Source organism: Malaclemys terrapin, chromosome 7, assembly GCF_027887155.1.
Source record: "Malaclemys terrapin pileata isolate rMalTer1 chromosome 7, rMalTer1.hap1, whole genome shotgun sequence".
NCBI lineage: Eukaryota > Metazoa > Chordata > Testudines > Emydidae > Malaclemys > Malaclemys terrapin.
The window spans coordinates 58375491-58397916 of NC_071511.1; positions in this window are offsets into that span (position 1 = coordinate 58375491).

Here is a 22426-nt window from a genome sequence, read left to right on the forward strand (position 1 = left end):
TGATGGTGGACTCTGCATGGTTGCCTGTGATGGTGGACTGTGCTGACGGTCACCTGTGCTGATGGTGACCAAACAGGAAATGAAATTCAAAAGTTCCTGGGGCTTTTCCTGCTCACCTGACTAGTGCATCGGAGTTGAGAGTGTTGTCCAGAGCAATCAGAAGGGAGCATTCTGGGATAGCTCCCGGAGGCCAATAACGTTGAATTGTGTCCACAATACCTTTAACCCGGGATTGTGATCTCCATTTAAGCGCTACTCCACTTGCTGAGGTGGAGTACAGAAATCGGATTCAAGAGCCATTTAAATCGAAAAAGCCGGTTTGGTCGTGTGGACGGAATCATTTTTTTCCCAATTAACTCGGCTAATTCCGAAATAACAGACTAGTGTAGACCAGGCCTTAGAGTCCTTTACATTTCTGCAGCTTTTTATCTCAGAGGATGCTAAAAGCACATCACATTGCAATGTTTTTGTGCATATCTAGGAATCTCTCCCACCACCAATTAGAAGTGGCAGCTGTTTAATCACACCCAGAGATGCTGAGGAATGGTGTAGGGTAGAGAGAGCAGTGAAGAATAACATATCCACTTCCAGCTGCAACAGAAATTGAGGCAGGGTCATATGCTGCTCTGTTACTCTAGTGCACAGCTGCAGTAATGCTACTGAAGTGGATGGTTACTCGAGCATTAAACCAATATAAATGAAAGCAGAGTTAACCCACTGTAACTATAGGAGTTTAGCCAGCACCTCTTCCCTTTAATCATGTGAAATCAGCATTCGGACCTCCTGGTAAAACCCATGACTGTGATAAGGAGGTGAACATCATAGGGGTGGGGCTTTTAATTTATAAGACCAGGTTCAGTTGAAGTCATAAATGGTACATCCCTTTTAGGGCTGCAGAGGGCGCAAAGAGCAGACTCAATACCATTGAAGTTATGGAAAATAACAGCTGCTAACTCAGAGCATCATGACCTAGAGTGCGTGACTATGGACATGCTGCTGGAGCACTTGGAAAACTACAAGCGCACATTGGGTACATAAAACAGCTAAATCAGTTAATCTTTGTGCTGTGCCAAGATGCTAGTGTGATGGATGCTTGTCATGGACCCACAGGATCTATGCTCTGCCCTGGCTTTTAAACAGTCCTTGGGAGATATCACTTCAGTGTATCAGACCCCTAAGGGGTCTCACTCTTCCGCAAGGGTAGGCAACCTGGCCTCAATGCCTCCAAGACTGAGGTGCCTCCTGTCACCACCCCCCCACATTGCCTTCCTCCCGAGTTCACGTGTGCTCCACCCAGCCAACCTGGGAGCCTCCCATTGACAAGTGGCTGTTGTTCAAACATTGGGGTTTCCATTGTCTCTGGACAGCAACAAGACCTTGCTTAATCACTACATCTGAGATCTTTACAGATTAGGGGTTCTCGGTGTTGGTTGTTCACTGTTAGCTCTCTTCATATAGGTCAAGTTTGCAAAATGCAATCTCTGAATCTAAAATCCTACCTCTCAGTGCAGTTTTTATCTAATGCTCTGGAACAAACCATTAATATTCAGCTCATGGTATCGATGGGTCCATACCAAACTCCCAATTCTGAATAGCCACTGATCCAGATTCAGCTCTGAACCTTGCAGCTCATACCCATCAATCATGGACTGATTCATGTATTCCACAGCCAAAAGGGACCAGTGTGTAAGCAAAGTCTGAATGAGCTCTCCCATGACATGTGGAAAAAAGACTTCAGGAGCTGATCTCGTTTGCATGGACACACCCACCCCGCCTAGGTGCTCAGCATGATGGGATTGCTTGCCCAAATGATCACTTGTGGCTGGTGTTGGATCCCCAGTCTCCTTGTTATTGTGGCAGGAGTAATAAAGGGTTGTTATCCTTGTTGTGTGAACCGAGGGCAGAAGAACTGTAGCAGGTATACCACCCTCAAAAAAACAGTACTTGCTAGGCAGGGGACATGGGTTCAAAGCCCAAATATGTTGAGAGAGGGTGGGGGAGAGATATTTGTATTGGGGGGTTACCTTGTTTAAGGGTTCTAGAGACTGATATTTTCTTTCTCTCTCTGTTTTTCTGGTACAATAAAAGAGCTGCTTTGAACTCAATTGAGAATCTTGTTACATGGTGTAGAGAAATCACTGAGATCTAAGTATTAGACCTTCTTTGGGACAGTGTCTCTATTGCAAGAGACTGCTCAGTATGCACCAGCAGTGAGGTTCCCCCACTAACAGCTGAAATCATTGAGAGCTGTGTTAAGTGGGGGCTCTGAAGACATCTTGGTAAGGGGGCAGCTGGTGGAGAGGCACAGCAAGTGGCCAGCAGGGTGGCTGGTGGGAAGGTGCGGCTGGCAGAGAAGGTCAGAGCAGAGCCCTGCAGAGAGGTGCCGCAATCAGCCCTTGGGGCGACGAGCGAGTGCCTGAGAAGCAGAGTGTGTAAGGTACCTCCTTACCCACTCTTCCACACAGGGTGGGAGGTGAACTCTGTGGATGAACCTATAAACTCTGGGGCTGCACTAGCCAAGAACAGCAACTGTGAGTGGGGTGCAGAGAAGGAACAGGCACATGAAAGGGACTTTTGCGTTGCTGAACTTAAGAACCGGAGGGGGAAAGGACACTGCCCAACTTACTTGGGGGTGGGTCTTTTGCTCATGGTTTATGTTTATGAACTCTAGTTATGGTGTTTTCCCAAGTTAATGCCGGGTTACTTCCCTTCTTTTATTAAAAGTTTTTGCTACACTCAGGCTACATCTACACTACGGGGGAGGTCGATTTAAGATACGCAAATTCAGCTACACGAATAGCGTAGCTGAATTCGACTTATCGCAGCTGACTTACCCCGCTGTAGGGACGGCGGCAAAATCGACCTCTGCGGCTTCCCGTCGACGGCGCTTACTCCCACCTCCGCTGGTGGAGTAAGAGCATCGATTCGGGGATCGATTGTTGCGTCCCGATGGGACGCGATAAATTGATCCCCGAGAGGTCGATTTCTACTCGCTGATTCAGGCGGGTAGTGTAGACCCAGCCTCAAACTCTGTGCTTGCGAGAGGGGAAGTATTGCCTCTTAGAGGTGCCCAGGTGTGGTGTGCAATTGTCCCAGGTCACTGAGTGGGGGCTCAAGCTGGTTTTGTGTGGTATTGTTGAAAAGGAACCCCTAGATATGAACCTGGCCCTTGTTGCTGCTGGCTCCACCTGGCAGAAGGGTTACAATTGTGATAATCTAGTCTGACCTCCTATTGAGCACAGGCCAGAGAACTTTCCCCAGAATAATTTCTGTTTGAACTAGAGCAAATCTTGAGGAAAAACTTCCAATCTTGAGAGGGTTTTTATTTACCTAGATCTCTCTTGGTCTTGGTGATAGAGTGAAACTTCTAGATACAGCCCACTCCCCACTGATAACCACCCATAGCTCCAGTAGCACATGTGACAGAGCATTGGACATTACCAGTACAAAACCACCGAGCCATTCTGTTTTGCAGTGATTTCCTTTATGGGCGGCTGGTGAACCAGCTGTTGTGGGAGGCTAGCCCCCATCCCCTCCCCTTCTGACCGAGACCCTGCCCTTCCCTCTTGCCTTATGTTCCCCCTGCCCCACAGGAGCCCATAGCACCCCCCCCCACTGTGGCAACAAGCCCCCACACCCCAGCCCTGGGCTGCCCGAGCTCTCCCGGCCCAGGAGGGTCAGGCAGCTGGGCAGCGCCGTCGCAGAGCCCCCAGCCCTGGGCAGCGCAGTCCCATCCCCTCCCTGCCCCGGAGTGCCAGGTGGGTGATGTGGCCCCAGCCCCAGTCCCAGCCCAGCCAGCCTGGGCCACGGAAGAGCAGGAACTGCAGGAGGAGGTCTAGGGGTAGAGTGGGGGCGGTGCCACGCCAGGCTATTTGTGGAGGCTGAGCCTTCCCTGGCCTATGATACCCACTGCCCATAGCAACAGAGGGTCCTGTGGCACCCACTGCCCATAATTTCCTTTCCTTGGCATGATGCAGCATCATTCCTTGAAGGAGTGATGCCTCCCCCCTGCCCCTCATCTCTCACCAGTAACAGAGATTATAAAGTCTACAAGATTAAACAAACTGCCCCTAGTGTTTCCTGCAGTTCAAAGCACTCTGCACAAGAAGGTGCATTTCTTTCTCAGCCATGGAACAAACTAGCACAGGGAGCTGTGGAAGAGCCGTTCCAGGGATTGGGTCAGGCTAGCCAAAAGCTGTGTCTACACTTACAGCAATGTGTAGAGCACAGGCACTACACATGCATGTAGCTACACACTGCAGTGAAAAGCAGGCCGTGACCACACTTGTCACTGCAGCGTGTAGCTACATGCAGAAGTGAGAGAATCTGGTAGGGGGGAAGCAGTGGGACACTAGACTGCTTAAAATATTGGTGTACATGTGAGAGGTACTGCTTGAGTGTGTAGAGAGCAGTGCTAAAAACCATGGATGGAGGGTTTGGGGGATCTGGAAACGGTTTACCCCAGATATGTGGGAAGTGTTCTTCCTTGCACATTTCACCCAACATGTGTTAAGATTGGATGATCAAAACAGAACATGCTCTGGAAACCACTTTAGTAAATCTCTGCATCTTTAACTGAAAACTGGATAAGGTGCCATACACAGAGACTATCCCAAAAAAATGCAGCTTCTTTCTTGCTAACAACATGCTCTGATTGCACCTGGTGCAAAAAATGCTATACAAGCTGCTTCTGATGATACTTTTTTCTGCTTTACATTATCTTAAATCATTACTTCCCCAGTTGTCATTGCACACAGTACTTGAACGGGAAAATATCTTCCTCTTCCTGAGCCCAGTCCTGGTCTCATTGACATCAGTCAGAAATCTGCCACTGACTTCAATGGGACCAGGAATTAGCCTCGCTATGTTCACGGTGGTCAGTGTTAGTTTTTGAGGGACACACATGGAAATACAGTGTGTCCTGCTGGCCGTCAGACCCACCTGTAATGACTCTTCCTTCCCCCACCCATTCATATATGTGAAGAAAGGTGTTGGTAAGTTTGTCCAGAGGCAGCAGCAGTAATGGGATTTGCTTGTCTGTCTGTCTTTGCTCCAAAGTGTGCATGGAATTTTGGAACAGTGACTTGTCTACAGCAGAACACCCACTTAGGGACCATTACAGACTGCCCTATAATAGATATACTAGAGATCTTGGAGTGGGCTCTTTGGTGGGCATAGGTTCATATTACAGTGGGCCACAGCAACATTCATAGTACCCATTGATGGGATATAGACTGGTTGCCATAAAAAGACAACATTTAACACAGTGGCATCAGAGAGACCCACTTATTTCCAGTTCCATGTATAGAGAAATAGCATGCTGTTACCACAGCACTCTACAGAAACAGTTGCTAAATGTTGACTTATTTATGGAAACCACTCTCGGGTGTGTGTGTGTGTGTGTGTGTTCCAAAAATGTACATACATCTGTAATTCAGTATATCCCCTTAACTAAAGCATATCAACACAATTTCCTTCAGAACCACAGAAACAGGGCAATAATAAATGGTTTATCTGTATGTCCGCTGTCTTTCTCCATAGGGATGAAGAATGCACTTCATCCTTCTGTTTCAAACACAGATGTGTCTAAATCAGTGTACTTCAGCAGCAAAACACAAGAGACGGATGCACACAGCCATATTTACAACAGTCTTAGAGCCCAAACCTGACCCAACTAAAGTCAATGGCAGTGCTCCGATTTATGACCTCATATTTGGGATCAAACCTTTAGAAAGGAACAACTAATTTCATTTCTCCAAGAAAGAAGACGGGAGAGGTAATTTATGAATTTGAGACAGGAAGAGGAATAGGTAAGAGCCCAGACTCTTGTTAGAACCCCAAGGAAGCCAACACATAAATTGATACTACTGTAAGCAGAGTCAGAACGAGCTCTACCCTGACATCTGGTGGTGAGCTGTGGAAAAGGACTTCAGGGGCTTATCTCGTTTGCCTGGGTAAATCCACCCTGCCTAGCATAATGGGACTGCTTGCCCAGATGATCACTTTGGCTGCTGTGGGATCCCCAGTCTCTTTGTTGTTGGGGCAGGAGTAATAAAGGGTTGTTATCCTGGGTATGTGAATCAAGGATAGTAGAACTGTACTTGGCATTTTATGAAGGCATTTTATGATGGAGGGACCCTTCTGCCCATCAGAGTTGGCAGCAACAAAGAGTTGAAGTTCAGTGTTGAAATCACTGATACCTAGGTCTAAGCATTAGACCTACTTTGGGCTAGTGGCTCTGAGTGCACCAGCACTAAGGCTCCCCTACTAACAGTTGAAATCACTGAGAACTGAAATCTCTGAGAGCTGAAGTTACTAAGAGCTGAAATCACTGAGAGCTGTGTTAAGTGGGGAGGAAGGGGCTGAAGACATATTGTTGAGCGGCCAGCAGGGCGGCTGGCAGAGAGGCGCAGCCAGCAGGACAGCTGGCAGAGAGGCACGGCTGGTGGTGAAGACTGCAGCAGAGCCGCACGGAGAGGCATGGCAATCGGTCATCAACCCGAGCAGCAGAACATGTAAAGTGCTCCCCCCTTCCACCCAGGCTGGGAGGTGGACTCTGCGGTTGAACTTCTAAACTCTGGGGGGCTGTGCTGACCAAGGACAGAAACTGTGGGTGGGGTGACTGTTGGGTTGCTGGACTTAAGACCCTGAGGGGAAAAGGACACTGCCAAACTTACTTGGGGGTGGGTCTTTTGTTCATGGACTGTGTTATGAATCCTGTTTCTGGTGTTTCCCCAACATAATGCCGCATTGTTTCCCTCCTTTATTAAAAGGACACTCAGACTCTGTGCTTGCGAGAGGGGAAGTATTGCATCTTAGAGGTGCCCAGGAGGGTGGTATATAATTGTCCCAGGTCACTGGGTGGGGGCTCGAGGCGGTGTTGTATTGTGTTATTGAAAAGGAACCCCTAGATACTGAACCCGGCCCTTGTTGCTGCCAACTCTGGCGGGCAGAAGGGTTAAACTAGTATTAACTGGCATAAAAAAAGAGGAAGAGTAGGATGCAGGGCTGGCTCCAGGCACCAGCGAAGGAAGGAGGTGCCTGGGGCGGCCAATAGAAAGGGGCGGCAGTCCGTCTGTTGTTGGGGCGGAACGTTCGGGTTTGCGGCGGCAATTCGGCAGCAGGTCCTCCACTCCCTCTCTTCCTCTTCGATGGCACTTTGGTGGTAGCTCAACCATGTTTTTTTTTTTTCCTCTGCTTGGGGCGGCAAAAAAGCTGGAGCCGGCCCTGGTAGGATGTTATAATTCTATACTGCATTGTTGGCTTCTGGTTGCAAGAAGCCCTAGCACTGGCAGGACTAGGCAGCAGGGGGCACCGTGTTTAATATGTTTGTGGCTTATGAATGTTCACTAGCCAGACCAAGCAATAGAGGGCACCATCTATCCAGAACATTTTTAACTACACTTGTGTCCCAGCAAACATTATTCACTAGCAGGGAATAGCATCAGAGGGTGTCAACCACCCATAACATTTAATATACTAGTCTCCCATCAAATAATAGTCACTAGCTGGACCAAGCATCACCCTCTCATAATTTAATATAGCTGGGTGTCAAACTTTGTTCATGTATGAGCTTCTAAATCTCCAAGGTCTCAAATTCCTTTCATTTGACCTTGTCCACTAAGCTGTTGGAAGGGACAATATGCCATAAAATGAAAACAAGCCAAAGAAGTTTTTAAAAGACACCTTCTTTAGACCTTTCAAAGGATTATTTAACACCAGCATTATTTTAAAACCTGTAAGAGGCTGGGAATTCATCGGTTGTGTATGATAACCCAGAAATCTCCAAAACACATCATTGGCCGGGAGTAATGTAGGGATGCTCCTCCGTTGGCCTATTGTAAATGAATCAACCAAAGACCTCTACTGCTGAATGTTAAGGGTTTATTTATGACACACCATTTATGATTAGAGCTGGGTGACATTTTTAAACTGAAGTTATTATGGTTAAAATGGCCTTTCAAAATCCAGTTTAGGGATAAATCCAGAGACAAAAGCTAACATTTTTGGTTTCTTATTTTTCCTCCCCCATATCAATGGCAAAATAGAAAGTGGGTGAAAAGATGAGGAAAGGAAACAAGATTAAAATTTTTTAAAATAAAAAAAAATTGATAAAAATGTTTGCAAAACATTTCATATACAAGAAAACATGTTCTCTTGGAAATCTCTGAAATGAGCATGACTCTGAAATTTAAAAAAGCGTTCAGGATGTTTCTTCATTTATTTGCCAGCTCTACTAAAGATTAAATAAACAGGGCGAAGTTTCAAACGTGGGTGCCTCAAGCTGAGCACCTAAATAAAAGTGAGCCATTTTCCCCCCAGAGTTACTAGGCACTGACAAGTCTGGCTGATGTCAGTGGAAACTGGCTGTTCAGTCCCTCTGAAGCATCTGGCAGTGGGCACTATCAGAGACAGGCTACTGAGCTAGCTGGACCACTGGATTTGACCCAGTATGGCCGTTCTTATGACGTTTGCTGCACTAGAGGACCATTGTCAGCATAGATTAGGACCAAAATCTAGAAGCCTAAGAGCAGACACGGCTGAGGGGGAGAGCTGCAAAGGAGCAATTGTTTTTCGTTTGATGATGGGGCCAGCTGGGGCTGATTTCCATCCTGGTGTAGTTTACAGCAGCTTCAAGGCTTCTTTAAGCTACGCCTGGTTGGCTATGATCAACAAGAGACCATCCAGTAGCTGGAAGTTGCTGGAACATGGTGAGCTCCATCCAGACTTCTGGATGACCCCTGAGGAGGAGGCAATGAAATGATTGATCTTTTAAAAGCAGTGGTTCAAGTAGGGCAGTCCGGTCCGGTAAGCCGTACCAGTAAACTATTTATAGCCGGTACAGCATAACACTTAGCTATTTATAGCTGGTACGGCGTAACAGTAAGCTATTTATAGCCAGTATGCCATATCGGAAAGACACAGGAGGAGCAGAACTTAGGGCCTCTGGGTGGCCCCTCGCCAGCAGCTCCTCCTGCACGGCTGTACCACTCCCAGCCTTTCCATGCAGCTGTGTGCCTGCGTCTCCTGTCCGGGGTCTGTGCAGCAGCCCTACCAGAGGACAGAGCTGGGGGCGATACAGCCACACCGGAGGAGCTGCCAGTGGCTCCATGTTCTGCTCCTTTCGCTAATGTGGTTCCTGGGAGAGCCCTGAACTGCACGGCTCTCCCGGGAACCGCAGCGGCGAAAGGAACAGAACATGCAGCTCCTCTGGCGTGGCTGTACTGCCCCCAGCCCTTCCACGCAGCTGCGTGTCTGTGTCCCCTGTCCGGGCTCTGTACAGCAGCGCCTCCGGAGGACAGGGCTAGGGGTGGGGCTGCCACCCCGGAGGAGCTGCTGGTGTGAAGCTGCCTGGCGGTCCCATGTTCTGCTCCTTTTGCTGTTGCGATTCCCAGGAGAGCCCAGCAGTTCAGGGTTCTCCTGGGAACCACAACACGAAAGGAGCAGATCCCCACACCGGCAGCTCCTCTGGCGCGGCTGTACCTGCCCTATAATTGGCCACCCCCAGCCCTGTCCTCCGGCAGGGCTGTTGTACAGACCGTGGACAGGACTCAGGAGATGCAGCTGCATGGAAGGGCTGGGGCGATTGCCAGCATGTCTGAAAAAAATATTCTCTGCTGTCAGAGGGAGCTGGTTTGAAGCTCTTCTGCTGGCAATTCCCAAACAGGTGAGAATGTGAACTGACCATTGTTCCAGAGAGCAAGCCCCCCTCTTCTCTTAGCAGCCCACACAGAAGCTGTGTCGTGTCAACCCGCTGGGAGCGCTCCCCCACCCCATGTAACATGGGAGGGATCATGGAGAGGGGAGGGGGAGAGAGTGGGGTCCCGGGGTGGGGGCATGGTCATGTGGGGGGGGTCCTGTGCCTCCCCTTTAGCTTGTGCAGCGTACCGGTAAGAAATGAATTCTACTTGCACCAGTGTTTAAAAAATAAACAAATACTCCAAGTGGGAGGGATGAGACCCGGAAGGGGAGATTTTCAGTGGAGAGAATCAACAAGGGGTGGAAGAGGGGAGGAGAAACAGAAGGGCAGAAACATTAATTAGAAGAGAAACAAGCACAGACACACAGAGATAGAAGAGAAGAAAAAACGTGGACAACTAATAAAGTGCAGAATTAAAGACAAAAAGAACAGGAGTACTTGTGGCACCTTAGAGACTAACAAATTTATTAGAGCATAAGCTTTCGTGGACTATAGCCCACTTCTTCGGATGCATATAGAGTGGAATAAATATTGAGGAGATATATATACACACATACAGAGAGCATAAACAGGTGGGAATTGTTTTACCAACTCTGAGAGGCCAATTAAGTAAGAGAAAAAAGACTTTTGAAGTGATAATCAAGATAGGCCAGTACAGACAGTTTGATAAGAAGTGTGAGAATACTTACAAGGGGAGATAGATTCAATGTTTAAATCAGAGGTAACTGGGAGCTCCGGGGCTCAGGGGTGATTTAAAGGGCCCAGGGCTCTGGCCTCCACTACCGCAGCAGAGCTCCGGGCCCTTTAAATTGCTGACAGAGCCCTGTCGCTGCTACCCCAGGGCTCCGGTGGAGATTTAAAGGGCCAAGAGCTCCGGCCACTACGGAGGGGTCCCGGGGCCTTTAAAGCGCCGCCCGAGCCCCACTGCCAGAGCCCCGGGTAGTGGCAGCAGGGCTCTGGCGGTGATTTAAAGGGCCTGGGACTCCCCTCAGCGGCTGGAGCCCTGGGCCCTTTAAATCACTGCCAGAGCCCTGCGGCCGCTACCCCAGGGCTCCGGCAGCGGGGCTCGGGAGGTGATTTAAAGGGCCCTGGGCTCCGGCTGCTGCAGGGAGCCCAGGGCCCTTTAAATTGCCAGCCTGGGGTAGCCGGTCCAGTCCGGTACACTGTACCATACCGTACCGGCTTACTTTCACCTCTGCAAGAGGGTGTCTGGCAAGCTGTGGGAGGTAACAGTGGGCCCTCCTAGGGCAGCTAGAGCTGGGGAGACCACAGGTGAGGATGACCAGGATCTGCACTAGAAGGCTTGAATCATATTCAGTTCTATGCAAGGGAAGAGGCAAAGAACTGTGATGGGCACTGATTTGCAGTTCAGGGGCCAGATTCCCCATTCCTCTGGAGCCGTGTTTGTTGCAGAAAAGGGTGGGGGGGGGGGGGTGAAGGGTGGCCCTAGGCCAACTCTCACAGCTACCAGGCCCATGGGGTACAGGACATAAGCAAGCGCACTGCACTCTGGCCATTCTCAGCTAGTGGCTAGTCCATAGGGGGCTGTTGCAGCTGAGTGTAAGTTAGAGCACCCCTGAGGCTGCTCTGCCTTATACCTGAGGTGGTGTAGAGCTGTGTTGCTGCTCTACATTCCTCCCCCCCGCCCCCCAGGAAACACACTTATGCAGGAAGAGTTCCTGAGAGGCCATTTCTGCTGGGGGTAGAGCACTTTTAGGTGACTGCAGCTGTGTAAAGGTACCTCGATGGATCAGAGACTCTGGCCACAGTGGGGCAGAATGAGTGCAGCCAAAGCCCTCTGGGGATAACCATCGGTGTAGCAGGGGGGAAAGCCAGCAGCTGAGCCTGGTATAAAATCTTCATAAGACAGGAAGATTTAACACAAAGAGCTGAGAGCATGAAGGCATTTGTTAACCTCTGTATATTACTGGCAGTGGCTGACTGTCACATCTGCCCTGTAAACTCTGTGTTAATCGGCCTGAGTCCAAGTCCACATAAGATTCATGATTAGTGATTAGTAATTCATGATTTCCTCATCACTGAGAGCAAGTAGATGATACCTGGGGGAAAGAACCCTGCTGGGGCCTACATTTCATACTGCCAATAAAGCTTTGACCTGGTCATTGTCCATTGCTGGGTCATTGTCCACTATTGCGGCCAGAAACTTTGTGCGGTTCACTTCCCTGATTCCACCCCAGCAGTTGCCTCTTTAATCATTAAACTCAAACACTTTGGGCAAAGTCGTGGGTGTGACGGGTTGGATCACAGAAAACCGCTTGGGAGCTGCCACCCGATGTGCCCAGACTACTTCTACCCCTGCTTTCCCTGCCAGCTCAGGACTCCAGCACCCTGTCTTGCTGAGCCAGACACACCCGTCTGCTCCAACAAAGACCCAGGGTCTGAATTACTTGCCCCAAAGCTACAGGTTTACCTGAAAGCAGCAAACAGAAATGTGCTTGTCTTTAACGCTCAGATGCCCAACTCCCAATGGGGTCTCCACCCAAATAAATCCGTTTTACCCTGTATAAAGCTTATACAAGGTAAACTCATAAATTGTTCGCCCTCTATAACGCTGATAGAGAGATATGCACAGTTGTTTGCTCCCCCAGGTATTAATACATACTCTGAATTAATTAATAAGTAAAAAGTGATTTTATTCAATACAGACAGTAGGATTTAAGTGGTTCCAAGTAGTAACAGACAGAACAAAGTAAGTCACCAAGCAAAATAAAATAAAATGTGCAAATCTATGTCTAATCAAACTGAATACAGATAAGATCCTCACCAGTTCCAGAATGCTCCCTTTTACAGACTAATCTCCTTTTAGCCTGGGTCCAGCAGTCACTCACACCTCTTGCATACTGTCCTTTGTTCCAGTTTCTTTCAAGTATCCTGGGGGGGTAGAGAGGCTCTCTCTTTAGCCAGCTGAAGACAAAATGGAGGGGTCTCCCAGGGGTTTAAATAGACTTTCTCTTATGGGGGAGACCCCCCTCCTCACTCCTATACAAAGTCCAGCTCCAAGATGGAGTTTTGGAGTCACCTGGGCAAGTCACATGTCCATGCATGACTCACAGTTTTTACAGGTAGCATCCATTGTTTATATGATACCTTAAAGTCCTCAAGTAGACTTCTAATGTGGATTGGAGCATTCCAAGATCCATTGTCCTTTAAGTGTTTCTTGATTAGGTATTTGATTTCAACATTCCTTTCTCCAGGAACTGACCAAATGTTCTACTAAGGTTATTTAGAAATCAAGCCAGTACACAGCCAACATTCATAACATTCATAACTTTGAATATAAAAATGATGCATACAAATAGGATTAATACATTCAGTAGATCATAACCTTTATGGAGATATGTTACATGGCATATGTAGCATAAAACACATTCTAAGCATATTTCCATAAAGCCTTATGGGAGGTACCATCACAGCGGGTTAGTATCTGAATTGGGTTTTGTTTTTTAAACTTTTTGTTCTTAGTCACAGTCGCACGCACAGAGGAATCTAAGCCACAGGAAATAAAGATAAAGAAAACCGTTCGGAAAGAAGCATTGGTGTTATCCCTCTCAAGTGACAGAAAATAAAATGGAATCCTTCCAAGCCTAATTATAACCTAACTTGGGTGCTTGAAACGTTTTAAAAATGGATCCCTGTCCCCTAAGGCTAGTTTAAAGGTCATTGTCCACTGAGATGCCTACAAAACACTTGACAGTCGTTAGGCAACGAGTGCGCTGAAACTGCTGCCTATCACGCTGACCAGTGTTGCCTCATTGTTGCCTTGTGCTCACTTGGTTGTCTTCTGTCTTATACTGTCTTATACTAAGACTGTAACCTCTTTGGGGCAGGGACTGTCTTTTTGTTCTGTGTCTGTACAATGCCTAGGGTAATGGAGTTCTGGTCCATGACTGGGGCTCCTAAGTGCTACCATAATACAAAGTAATAGATAATTTAAGCTTTCTGGTCCAAGGGGCCTATATTGCCTGTTTGCTTTGGGAGCCATCACCACAGAGGTGTCAGAGCCATTGATCCATCCTTCCTCCATTAAACCTCTTGTGTTTGTGTCCTGCACAAGTGGCCTAGGTCCTGGGACAAAGGATGAAAGACCTCAGCCACCTGCCAGTCCTTGGGAAGGGGAAAGAATATTTGAGACAGAAGAAAACATGGTAGCTTCGGTGTCACGGTGTCTGGAGTGGCTCACAACTGAGCGTGCCAATCTCAGGTCAGACTATCAGAAAACAGGGCACACACCCCAGACTGGTGGTATGTTCTCGTGTTAGATTTCACCAAGCCAGTAACAAATGTGTGCTTCTGGACAACTGTATTAGTCTCACCATGGAGCCACAGACAGTCACCTTAGGCACCCCAGCCAAGCTCACCACCCAGGCAAACTGGACTTAATAATATTGGTCACAGAAACCAAATATCACATTGTACCAGCCAGTCACTTATCCCAGTCAAGGTATATTTCAGATCTCACCAAAAACTACGCTTCAGTCAATCCTGTAGTAAACTAAACTAAAGATTTATTAGATAAGAAAAGAAATGAGAGTTATTAAAGCACGTAAAATACATTAGAGATGAATCAGAGTTTGTAAATCCAATATAATGGCAAAGATGTAGTAATCTATTTGTTTTCCATAAGTCTCTCAGGGCTTCCGAAAATGGCTCTGGGGACCTCTGTCTTGTGTTTGGTACGCCCCCTGACCACATCCAGATAGATCAGAGATGCAGAACTTCTTCCAAGGTTCCTTAGAATCATAGAATCATAGAATCATAGAATATCAGAGTTGGAAGGGACCTCAAGAGGTCATCTAGTCCAACCCCCTGCTCAAAGCAGGACCAATTCCCAGCTAAATCATCCCAGCCAGGGCTTTGTCAAGCCGGGCCTTAAAAACCTCCAAGGAAGGAGACTCCACCACCTCCCTAGGTAACGCATTCCAGTGTTTCACCACCCTCCTAGTGAAATAGTTTTTCCTGATATCCAACCTGGACCTCCCCCACCGCAACTTGAGACCATTGCTCCTTGTTCTGTCATCTGCCACCACTGAGAACAGCCGAGCTCCATCCTCTTTGGAACCCCCCTTCAGGTAGTTGAAGGCTGCTATCAAATCCCCCCTCATTCTTCTCTTCTGGAGACTAAACAATCCCAGTTCTCTCAGCCTCTCCTCATAAGTCATGTGCTCCAGACCCCTAATCATTTTTGTTGCCCTCCGCTGGACTCTTTCCAATTTTTCCACATCCTTCTTGTAGTGTGGGGCCCAAAACTGGACACAGTATTCCAGATGAGGCCTCACCAATGTCGAATAAAGGGGAACGATCACGTTCCTCGATCTGCTGGCAATGCCCCTACTTATACAGCCCAAAATGCCGTTAGCCTTCTTGGCAACAAGAGCACACTGTTGACTCATATCCAGCTTCTCGTCCACTGTGACCCCTAGGTCCTTTTCAGCAGAACTGCTACCTAGCCATTCGGTCCCTAGTCTGTAGCAGTGCATGGGATTCTTCCGTCCTAAGTGCAGGACTCTGCACTTGTCCTTGTTGAACCTCATCAGGTTTTTTTCTGCCCAATCCTCTAATTTGTCTAGGTCCCTCTGTATCCGATCCCTACCCTCTAGTGTATCTACCACGCCTCCTAGTTTAGTGTCATCTGCAAACTTGCTGAGAGTGCAGTCCACACCATCCTCCAGATCATTAATAAAGATATTAAACAAAACCGGCCCCAGGACCGACCCTTGGGGCACTCCACTTGAAACCGGCTGCCAACTAGACATGGAGCCATTGATCACTACCCGTTGAGCCCGACGATCTAGCCAGCTTTCTATCCACCTTACAGTCCATTCATCCAGCCCATACTTCTTTAACTTGGTGGCAAGAATACTGTGGGAGACAGTATCAAAAGCTTTGCTAAAGTCAAGAAATAACACATCCACTGCTTTCCCCTCATCCACAGAGCCAGTTATCTCATCATAGAAGGCAATTAGGTTAGTCAGGCACGACTTCCCCTTCGTGAATCCATGCTGACTGTTCCTGATCACTTTCCTTTCCTCTAAATGTTTCATAATTGATTCCTTGAGGACCTGCTCCATAATTTTTCCAGGGACTGAGGTGAGGCTGACTGGCCTGTAGTTCCCCGGATCCTCCTTCTTCCCTTTTTTAAAGATGGGCACTACATTAGCCTTTTTCCAGTCATCTGGGACCTCCCCCGATCGCCATGAGTTTTCAAAAATAATGGCTAATGGCTCTGCAATCTCACCCGCCAACTCCTTTAGCACCCTCGGATGCAGCGCATCCGGCCCCATGGACTTGTGCACGTCCAGTTTTTCTAAATAGTCCCGAACCACTTCTTTCTCCACAGAGGGCTGGTCACCTTCTCCCCATGCTGTACTGCCCAGTGCAGCAATCTGGGAGCTGACCTTGTGCGTGAAGACAGAGGCAAAAAAATCATTGAGTACATTAGCTTTTTCCACATCCTCGGTCACTAGGTTGCCTCCCTCATTCAGAAAGGGGCCCACACTTTCCTTGATTTTCTTCTTGTTGCTAACATACCTGAAGAAACCCTTCTTGTTACTCTTAACATCTCTTGCTAACTGCAACTCCAAGTGTGATTTGGCCTTCCTGATTTCACTCCTGCACGCCTGAGCAATATTTTTATACTCCTCCCTGGTCATTTGTCCAATCTTCCACTTCTTATAAGCCTCTTTTTTGCGTTTAAGATCAGCAAGGATTTCACTGTTTAGCCAAGCTGGTCGCCTGCCATATTTACTATTCTTTCTACACATCGGGATGGTTTGTTCCTGCAACCTCAATAAGGATTCTTTAAAATACAGCCAGCTCTCCTGGACCCCTTTGCCCTTCATGTTATTCTCCCAGGGGATCCTGCCCATCTGTTCCCTGAGGGAGTCAAAGTCTGCTTTTCTGAAGTCCAGGGTCCATATTCTGCTGCTCTCCTTTCTTCCTTGTGTCAGGATCCTGAACTCGACCATCTCATGGTCACTGCCTCTCAGGTTCCCATCCACTTTTGCTTCCCCTACTAGTTCTTCCCTGTTTGTGAGCAGCAGGTCAAGAAAAGCTTTGCCCCTAGTTGGTTCCTCCCGCACTTGCACCAGGAAATTGTCCCCTATGCTTTCCAAAAATTTCCTGGATTGCCTGTGCACCGCTGTATTGCTCTCCCAGCAGATATCAGCAGATATTCCTTCTTATCGTTGAAAACAGTCTGGCAAGTGTTTTTGGCACAGCATGGCTCCGTAGACTTTGCAATGTTGATCACTTGATGACCTTTGCTTTGAAGTTAACATTCTGCTTCCTATGCATATACAAGTAATTCAGTTACAGTGATTTACATAATGCAATTGCCAGCCATTCAGACGATTGTATGTTGTCAGGACTGAGATCCCCACTTTGAACTTTAGGGTACAAATGTAGGGGCCTGCATGAAAAACTTCTAAGCTTAACTACCAGCTTAGCTTTGGTTCGGCTGCCACCATTTCAATGGATTCCCTCCCTGGGAAGCCTTGAAAAACCTTCACCAAATCCCTGGTGAAAACAAATCCAAAACCCCTTGGATCTTAAAACAAGGGGAAATTAACCATTCCCCTCCTTCCTCCCACCAACTCCTGGTGAATCAGTTCCAACCCCCCCCTGGGATCTACAACAGGGAGAAATTAACCATCCCCCCTCCTTCCTCCCACCAACTCCTGGTGAATCAAGATCCAAAACCCCTTTGGATCTAAAACAAGGAAAAATCAATCAGGTTCTTAAAAAGAAGGTTTTTAATTAAAGAAAAAGGTAAAAATCATCTCTGTAAAATCAGTATGGAAATAACCTTACAGGGTAATCAAACTTAAAGAGCTCAGAGGACTCCCCTCTAGTCTCAGGTTCAAAGTACAGCAAACAAAGATAAACACTCTGGTAAAAGGTACATTTACAAGTTGAGAAAAACAAAGGAAAACTAACACGCCTTGCCTGGCTATTTACTTACAAGTTTGAAATAGGAGAGACTTGCTTAGAAAGATGTGGAGAACCTGGATTGATGTCTGGTCCCTCTCAGTCCCGAGAAAGAACACCGTCCCAAAACAAAGAACACAAACAAAAGCCTTCCCCCCCCCAAGATTTGAAAGTATCTTGTCCCCTTATTGGTCCTTTGGGTCAGATGCCAGCCAGGTTACCTGAGCTTCTTAACCCTTTACAGGGAAAAGGATTTTGGAGTCTCTGGCCAGGAGGGATTTATAGTACTGTACACAGGACAGCTATTACCCTTCCCTTTATAGTTATGACACGCCCCCCAAATCACAGATAGTGTTGGATGTTTGGTTCCACACTGGCTGTGATTTCTTCCTGGAGTTCTAGGAGAAAACAGAGTTAATAAGACACATGTACCTTTAGACATACTATTGATTATATAAAAACTAACAATATGTTTCATTCCAAGAACAATTGTTAATCAGTTAACTCTGGGAAACTTTCCCGGGAGAGTGCATTAGCCACTTTGTTAGAAGCTCCCGAAATGTGTTGTATTTCAAAATCAAAATTTTGGAGAGCTAAACTCCACCGAAGAAGTTTTTTGTTTTTTTTTTTGGCGGTATGAAGCCACTGTAGCGCAGCATGGTTTGTTTGTAGTTGGAAACGCCGTCCCCAAACATATGGGCGTAGCTTTTTCAGCGCATACACAATGGCGTAGCATTCCTTTTCGCTGATTGACCAATGGCTTTCCCTCTCAGACAGTTTTTTACTGAGAAAGACGACAGGATGGAATTCTTGATCCGGTCCTTCCTGCATTAAAACTGCTCCCACGCCTCGCTCGGACGCATCTGTGGTTACTAGGAACGGTTTGTCAAAGTCTGGGGCCCTTAGCACAGGGTCAGACATGAGTGTTGCCTTAAGCTGGTTAAAGGCCTTTTGACACTCATCAGTCCACTGAACTGCATTTGGCTGGTTCTTTCTGGTTAGGTCTGTCAGCGGGGCGGCGATTTGGCTGTAGTGGGGTACAAATCGCCTATAATATCCAGCCAAGCCTAAGAAGGATTGGACCTGTTTCTTAGACTTTGGAACCGGCCACTTTTGGATAGCATTCACTTTGGCCTGTATGGGATTTATAGTTTCTTGACCCACCTGGTGCCCCAGGTAAGTTACTCTGTTTTGGCCTATTTGACACTTTTTAGCCTTAACAGTTAGTCCTGCCTGCTGGATGCGCTCGAAAACTTTTTCCAGGTGCTCCATGTGCTCTGCCCATGAATCAGAAAAAATGGCCACATTATCGAGGTAGGCAACTGCAGATTCTCCCAATCCCGCTAGGAGACCATCTACAAGTCTTTGGAAGGTGGCGGGTGCATTTCGCAACCCAAAAGGGAGTACATTGAATTCATACACCCCTGCCTGGGTGACGAAGGCTGACCTTTCCTAAGCGGGTTCATCTAGTGGTACTTGCCAGTACCCCTTGGTTAAGTCTAAAGTAGAGATGAATTGGGCATGTCCCAATTTCTCCAATAGCTCATCTGTGCGTGGCATTGGATAGTTGTCAGGACGAGTTACAGCATTTAGCTTACGGTAGTCCACGCAAAAGCGTATTTCCCCATCTGGTTTGGGAACTAGAACCACTGGAGATGCCCATGCACTCTTAGAGGGGCGGATTATACCCATCTGTAGCATGTCCTGGATCTCCCTTTGTATAGCAGTTTGGGCATGAGGTGACTCCCGGTAGGGTGGGGTTCTAATAGGGTGAGCATTACCTGTGTCAATGGAGTGGTATGCCCGTTCGGTCCATCCTGGAGTGGCTGAGAAAATTGGTGCAAAGCTTGTGCACAGCTCCTTGATCTGCTGTCGCTGCAGACGTTCCAGGGTCGTGGAGAGGTTCACCTCTTCCACGCCACCATCCTTTTTTTCTTTATAGTAGACACCTTCAGGCCACTCCGCGTCATTTGTTTCCTGGGCTGTAAACTGGCAAACGTTTAATTCTCTGGAATAAAAGGGCTTAAGAGAATTAACATGGTATACCTTAGGCTTTATGTTGGAGGTGGGGGAGGCTATGAGATAGTTAACAGCTCCTAGGCGCTCCTGGACCGTGAATGGTCCTTCCCACGACGCTTCCATTTTATGGGCCTGGAGCGCCTTTAAGACCATGACTTGGTCTCCTACCTTGAAGGACCGTTCTCTGGAATGTTTATCATACCAGGCCTTTTGCTCTTCCTGAGCATTTTTTAGGTTTTCTTTAGCAAGGGCCAAAGAATGTCGGAGGGTGTTTTGTAGGTTGCTTACAAAGTCTAGAATGTTTGTTCCTGGAGAAGGCGTAAACCCCTCCCATTGCTGCTTCACCAACTGTAATGGCCCCTTAACCTCACGGCCATACACAAGTTCAAATGGTGAAAACCCTAAACTGGGATGTGGTACAGCCACAAAAAAGTACAAAAAGTACAAAAAGCAACTACTGCAACACGAGGTCCCAATCATTGGAGTGTTCATTTACAAATTTACGTATCATGGCCCCCAAAGTTCCATTAAACCTCTCCACCAGGCCATTGGTTTCATGGTGGTAAGGGGTGGCAACCAAGTGATTCACCCCATGAGCTTCCCACAGGTTTTCCATGGTTCCTGCCAGGAAGTTAGTTCCCGAATCTGTAAGGATGTCGGAGGGCCAACCTACCCTGGCAAAAATGTCTGTTAATGCCTGGCACACACTTTTAGCCCTGGTGTTGCTTAAGGGTACTGCTTCCGGCCATCGGGTAGCAAAATCCATGAAAGTCAGTACGTACTGCTTTCCTCTGGGTGTCTTTTTTGGGAAAGGACCCAGAATATCCACAGCTACGCGCTGAAATGGGACCTCAATTATGGGTAGTGGCTGGAGAGGGGCTTTAACCTGGTCTTGGGGCTTTCCCACTCGTTGGCACACCTCACAAGACCGGACATAATTAGCAACGTCCTTGCCCATTCCCTCCCAGTGGAAGGACTTCCCCAACCGGTCCTTGGTTCTGTTCACCCCAGAATGGCCACTGGGATGATCATGGGCTAAGCTCAAGAGCTTTACCCGATACTTAGTGGGAACTACCAACTGTTTTTGAGGATGCCAGTCTTCCTGGTGCCCACCAGAAAGAGTCTCCTTGTATAAAAGTCCTTGTTTTACAACAAACCGGGATCGGTTAGAAGAGCTGAGAGGCGGTGGGGTGCTCCGCGCCGCCGCCCAAGCTTTCTGAAGGCTGTCATCTGCTTCCTGCTTGGCCTGGAACTGTTTCCTTGATGCTGGAGACATCAGTTCCTCCTTGGACTGTGGACTGGGGCTTGGTCCCTCTGGAAGCGATGCAGGTGCTGGGGCTGTTTTCATTGACTGTGAACCGCTGTCCGCTGGTGCACTATGTGGTATCTCAGGCTCTGGCTGAGCCTCTTGGGTAGGGTTATCTGCTGCTTTTGCCAGTTCAGGCTCGCTGGTGCCCTCTGGCGTTGGAGTTGTAGACGGGTTTGCAAGCGCTGGACTCAGGGCTGGCAATGGTTCTGGTGCTGGTTGCGTTGCCAGTTCCGGTTCTGGGACTGGCTTTGGCTGGGTCTCTGGGATTGGATCCACTACGGCTGTTGCAGTCGAACACCGTCCCAAAACAAAGAACACAAACAAAAGCCTTCCCCCCCCCAAGATTTAAAAGTATCTTGTCCCCTTATTGGTCCTTTAGGTCAGATGCCAGCCAGGTTACCTGAGCTTCTTAACCCTTTACAGGGAAAAGGATTTTGGAGTCTCTGGCCAGGAGGGATTTATAGTACTGTACACAGGACAGCTATTACCCTTCCCTTTATAGTTATGACATATGTATTAAACAAATTCTCATCCAAATGCTAGCACCGCTTTTGATCTAGGGTTATCTAATCACAGGGCTTCTCCTACAGCCTCTTACCAGTTTTCTTCTCCCATTTCTTACCTGCCATGGCAGGTCTGCTTCAGATGAGGGGAGACAGTGGGACTCCTATCTCCCCCCGGCACTGGGGATGTGGAAGGTCTGTTGTCCCCATCTGCTGATTCCAGGGTGCTGATAGCCAGACACACTCTTTGCCATCTTCTGACAGCTATTCCACTCTGGGGACAATGCCTGCAGGTGACTGGGCACCTAGCCAAAGCCTCTTCTGCAAGAGCCCCCTGCTCTGCTTCCTTCATACATAACAGGCAACTGCTCCTCCGGACTGAGGACACCACCATGAACTCCTTGCTCCCCATTCATACCACCACCTTGTCTTGCACAGACCTGATCCTACATGAGCAGTGGGGCCTAGAAATTTGGCAGCATTGGTAGCTGTGGCAAGTGCCCCCAATCCTTGTCCTAGAGGTGGTTGAAATATGGGGTGTAGCCTTTGGGCAGGAGCAGGAATTTCATGCAAACTGTTGATTTTTTTCTCATTTTTGAGAGAAAGTTTGAAATTTTGATAAATTTTCATTAAAAAAAAAAAAGAATCAAGATTTGAAAAACGTCATCCAGTTCTACCTTGGCTGCAAAGACTCTGCCACCTAAAGCCTCAAGAGTATTCAGCACCGTCCTTCAGGAGGGACCCTACACTCACATATAGGAAGACAACAATGAACAAACCCTTTCCCCAGCTTCCAGCAGTGCTCAGGTGCAAGGTAATGCAGTTCAACAGAAGTTTCAGCATTCAATACTTCAGATAACACTATCGTCAGCAAGAAACAGAGAGGCTTAGTGACAGGACGCTAATACAAACACATTGCAAAGCCAACAGATTGGCAAGATAGAAACT